A 6,000-nucleotide genomic window follows, 5' to 3' on the forward strand; every position below is an offset into this window, starting at 1 on the left:
TACAAAAAGTACAAATAGTCGAATTTGATTTCCACGTGATTACCACAATGTTAGTTGTATGTTTACATGTTTTTATGACTTTGTCTGATTTAATATTTATTCTAACTTTGGTATTTTCTTGAAAGTGTACTGCCTCTTGATCTTTTATACAGAAACACATGTAATTCTGAGTTAGAACCCTAATCTGTCTGCGGTATACGAGTCTTTCCGTACTTGTTTTGTTATTTATTTATTTATTTTATCCGTTTATATCAAGTGTGACACGATGCGTTTTAACAGTTTCAGACGTTTTGTTTTAAATATTCCATAGGCAATTAAGATAGAGGTTAGTAATACACGTTAAAAAAATAACTGTCAGTAAGTTATTCACATTGAAAAGAAAATAAATTTGTTTCTTTTTTAAAATGTATATTTTTTCAGTATATTTATACTTACACAATTTAAGTCTCCTTTATTCTTTTTCGTAGGAAAAGTTGTTTCAAACAATTACTAGACAACTTCTTGATGTATTGATTTTATGATGTAGGACTCAGTTTTTGTTTTTGTTTTTTTGTTTTTGTTTTGTTTTGTTTTGTTTTTTTTTTGTTTTACACAAGTATATAGCATTGAATACGCGTAAATTTAATATCTTGTTTCTGTTTCCGTCTTTTTTGTTCGTATCAGTTCCCAGTATTATGATATTATGGTTCTTCTTAAAACTAGTGTTAACCATTATTATTATATTTTTTTGTGTGTGTGCTGTCTTCTTTTTCTTATTTTTTCCATCTTTTACATGTGAATTGTTTGGGTTTGGGTTTTGTTTTTTGTTTTTTGTATTCTGCTGCCTATATTGTGAATGTGGAACATCTCTATTTCCTGTTTTCAAGTTCTAATGTGATATCCTCTTATATTTGTTTATTTAGTATGTTGTGTTTGATAATTTGGCTTAATTACTTTTCGAACAATGTAATTTTTTTTAAGTTGATTAAGGGACCAAGTTGAATGTTGTGTATAAAGTTCGAAAATCAAGGCTAAAAATACAACAAAAGACACAGAAACAGATGACATATAGAAACAGAAAACTCAATCATAAATGATAAACACAAATACTAATATGTTGAGTATATACGAAGATAAGAAACAATACGACCAAAAATCTAGATCAAAATCTAAATTGTATTTAGGAAAAATATCGAAATGAGAAGCTAACCTAAATCCAATGCCGAAAAGTTCTACAATGTGCAATACAAGGAATGAAGCCTCTGGGTTTTATGGCTTTTAAATTTTGTGGTGCTGCAAAGGTGTAGTTGCATTAGGCTTTGAATTTTCCCTCAAAATAAGAACTGTTCAAATAGTCAAATATGTACTTGTTAGGAAAACGACCGTTTTGTACATTAGTTCATTGTAATGACATCATGATTGTGCCAACAATATACGTCATTTTACAAAAAAATGCCGAGAATTGTAAATGTGAAGTTGGACACCATTTCCTTGCCAAAAATATCAGCGGAAAGAGACCAAAAAGTACAAAATTGACGGAATATCTTAATTTTGGTAAATTGCAAGCAATTCTTTTGTCCTGTTAGATTTTATCGTTTATTATGGATTCTGGTTTCTAAATTCACAATTAAATTTTAAAGAATAATTTTTATTTATATTGTAGGCCAGTGAGAGCCTTTTGTCGAACCTTCTCCTTTCGATTTAACATGTATGAAATAGTTCGGGAACGTTGTCATTACTGATAAACAACATTCAGCAGCACGGGAACAGATCCCACATGTACATTGAATAGTTAAAGTTGGATTTTTTTCTGACACAAAAATATATTTTAGGGTCATAACAAAATAAACAAATATTTAAATCATGAATTTTGCAACAACTGTTTGCTGACAGGCATTTAATGACCATGAACTAGTGGTGAAACCAACGGCAAATGGCATGAACACGAAATTTAAAATTCGAATTTCAAAGAACAAGAAAAAAAGACAACTTTCAAAAGTTAAAGGTTAAAGGTTGAAAACAGAAACAATAAAAGAAACACATTCTTAAAACAAAAAAAACAAACAATAAGAAAGGCTAAAAGAAAACCCTCCCCAAACTCAGTCAAAGTATTCTGATTGTGCCTGAACAATTTAGTTTTCCAGAAATAACAAATCAATGAGCAAATATCAATGCTATTTGTACCTTTAGTGAAACAACACTGTGACGAGAAATATACATATTTGTCTTCGTGGTTGACATTAACACATTCTACACTCACATAACCATATTATCTACAATGGGACTAAATAAAAATAGAAGTTAACTAAATTAAAGAAATAGTAGAAAATAGTAGAAAAAATATAGATACTTTATCCACTTTCCAATATACTTTCAGAAAATTAAATTATTGTGCAATTTAACATATTGAATTTCAGCTTAGTTATAGTTTATTGTTTACATGGTTTTTTTTTGCGTTTTATTGTATTACAGTTCTTCTAGAAATGTCCATTTTCATGTTACGGAAACTTTGCGCCATTTTTTACAGATTTAAAGGGAAAAAAGTAAATACAATATATAAATCAATAAAAACATTTTATGCAGAAACAAGTATTCAACGCTGATGCTTTGAAATTACGAGCTACCGAGAGTATTAATGTACGTACTTGAATTTAAATTAAAACATATTCTCTTTTTCGTGTTTTATGTACAAAATACTAGTAGTCTAAATTTGGAGTAATATTATCTATTTCCGTATATGTTAAAGAAAACAATTGCCAAAATATAGAAAAATCAAAATAAGATCACATTATTTAACGCAAGTTAAAACAATAGGTATGTAAGGAGATTCACACATAAACATTATGTTTTATTTTCAAGATACGTAAAAAACGAAAGGCTTTAAACAAGAAAAAAACATAAAAGTCAAATACGACAATAAACACTACACTAAAGAGCCAACACAGAAAACACTATAATCTAAAAACAAATAGACGAAAAGAAGGACTTATTTTCAATTGTTATATGATGTTAATATTTTTTCAACTTTGAAGAAAAACTATTTTTAACAATTTAAATAAATTTAGTTTTATAGCTTTGCATGAAAGAGTAATCAAAAGAACCAGGATCCTAGCGGAAATCAACAGAATATAATCCAGGGACAAACACCAGACATGGAAAATAGACAAACACAACAAAGAACATAAAATAACCAAAATAACACATAATAAGTAACAAAAGTAAATGAGCAACTTGGACTCCACTAAAAACTTGGAGCATGGACCAGGTACACGAAACATTTCTTAGACATGATAAGGCTATTCTCACAACTTTCCCTAATTTTTGGCAAGGAAAATTATTGAATGCATTCTGTTGATTTAGCTAGATACATAAGCAATGTACATCACAGAATGTTGTACAAACTTTCGTGAAAAGTCTTCACAAACTCTGAGCATTGTATTTTGTATGGGTTTTTAAATTTTGTAAAATGTTTTTTCTTTTGAATATATTCGCTACAAACTAACACCTCAAATGTAAAAACAGTAAGTCGTAGCCTAGTAAAATAAACATATTGTAGCAATTTATTTGATGGTTCATGCATTAGCATAATTATGCACATTTGCAAAAATCGCCTTTTAAAAAAAAATTGCGAGCAGTTTTTACATTGAATATATATAGTTAGTTTTGAATTCGTGATTTTTCTTAAAATGTAAGAACGATTATCATTACATTGTTTTAAATGTCAGAAATAAACAAAAGAAACACATCTGATAATTTCACCGTATGGAATTCTACAAGTGCAGATAAATTTTGAAGCAAAAAGATATGTATTTTTTGCAAAACAGTAGGGAAAAAAATACACGTTTTCAAACACCCGAAAAGTATTCATAAGACGTTTCTGTTTTTACTACAAACTTGTGCATTTAATCTCAGTCTGTCTTGTCCAGAGTTCGACAACAAAGCTTTAAAACCTTCTGTCCATCTCTACACTTTCTCATTCTGTATTCCATTAATTTACGATAATTTCCTAATTCACTGCACTTATGTCAAAACATGTCACAAAATTGCAATTCATTTTCGAACTAGATTCACATAAAGCTTTCCAGAACAAAAGTCATCCTGCTATTTGAAAATAACTCAAAAGAGCTCTTTAAAACGAACACGTTTCGTTACAGCATTCTGAAGAAAGACTCCATAAAAACTGAAAACTATTCATAAAATATCAAATAAAATTATAATGGTAGATGTAATAGAACAATTGTAAAGATAGGGAATAGTTTGCCATTTATATAGTAAGCCGTCCCAGGAAAGGGTTTAATAATTCAAAACCTGAGCAGCTGTTTTCATCACCGGGGTCTGATTGTCGTTGGAAACACGGGGAAGAATTTCATAAATACTTAAAAACCTTTGGTTAATGTCAATTTCCCTACGCCTTACATATTCTACGTTTTTCTTGTGAAAGATGACAGAATAAGAAAGATCGATTTTGTTTTAAATTGGTGTTAATATCTTCATTTAGTGTTTAGAATCCTCTCTTGTCGTCGTGGGATGTCTTCCTAATTTTGTCTCCTAACAAGCATTGATTTTTCATCTAATGGAACTACTATAAAGTCTGAAATTGATAACTTTTATCATGCTGATATTAGTGCCATTGTTATCCTATTTGACATTATGTTTTGTATAATATTACCAATTATTTTCTATGGAATATTTTTTTTCGTAAAAACAATATTTTCCACAAGTCTCTTTGCTTGTCCATATGAAGTAATGTATGGTTTATTGCTAATTTCGAGTTCGCCTTTTGAAGTTTCAAATAATAAAGAAATCTTGGTAATTCTAATAAGGATTCATGTTTTAAAAAAATAGACAAACATCAAGATAAGCGATTATCATAATGCCATAAACGTAGAATAAAGTAATGAGATTAGGAAAAAACGGAACTCTGTGCTGTATAGCCAATTTAAATGCTTAAAACTATTGACAACATGTAGATGTGCAAAATGTGACAGTTCACATTCAGTGTTTCAAAATAACGAACTAAAGATTAGCCAGTTACTACTACCAATTTAAGAACATGCCATTACCAACGCGCAAATATAATATCAACATTTTTAAATATGACACTGTGAAGATGGACAGATTTTACCAAGGAAGGCTACATGGATTGTAGATCTTGTTGTTCGCTTTTTAGTCCGGGAATTATACTCTTGAAAGCATTAAAAATCGAAGTATTGAATTTAGTTCGATAATTCCGGTTATGTCAATGATATTCATTGTTATCAGAACTTCTTTTTTTCCGTTTTTATCCAACGTTGATAAGACTTAAGTCTTTTCTCTATAAACAACCACACTTAAGGTGCTTTTAAATGTGAGTTTGGGATTCATTCTGATGAAATAACAGGACCACGTGACAGCACACATTTTGAGTTGTTTTATATCAATATCACAAGTATTAAATGCTTTAATGATGGGCTGCTTATCGACATTCTTTGTGGAAAGGCGATGTAACATTTATGTCGGGATAGAAAACCTCCATAGTGGCAAAAAATCCACTTAAAGGTAGACCCAAAAAAAGTTTTGACACATCATTTTTCTCAATTTCGACAGCCGAGTCATACCGTTTGCCTGAAACAATTGTATAATACATGAAGTGAGATGGACTTTGACACTTTTTTAATTTGTGGTTGATGTTGTTCCTTTCATGATGCCTTACAAGTTTCTCTGTATTTATTTACTGAAACAGAAACTAAACAAAATACTTAAAAACTTCGAAACTTTAAAGAACATTCACGTTCACTGAGCAACTTGGACATTTCCAGAAGATGCCATGTAATCGTAAAACTACTTCTAGCTGAAAGTTTAGTAATCTCTTTCAATGTTTTGTTTATTCATGCTTATTGAAATGGATATTAAGATCGTGTCTACATTTAGTTTGCTGTTCACAAATTCACCAAAATGGATTTCAAACAAATAAAAAAAATATTCCTGAAGGTTACAACTAAAGTTTTTATAATTATCATAATCTATCTTGTGCAAGTCAAT

Source organism: Perna viridis, chromosome 10 (genome assembly GCF_037379345.1).
Source record: "Perna viridis isolate PV_CMFRI_1.1 ecotype Kerala chromosome 10, ASM3737934v1, whole genome shotgun sequence".
NCBI lineage: Eukaryota > Metazoa > Mollusca > Bivalvia > Mytilida > Mytilidae > Perna > Perna viridis.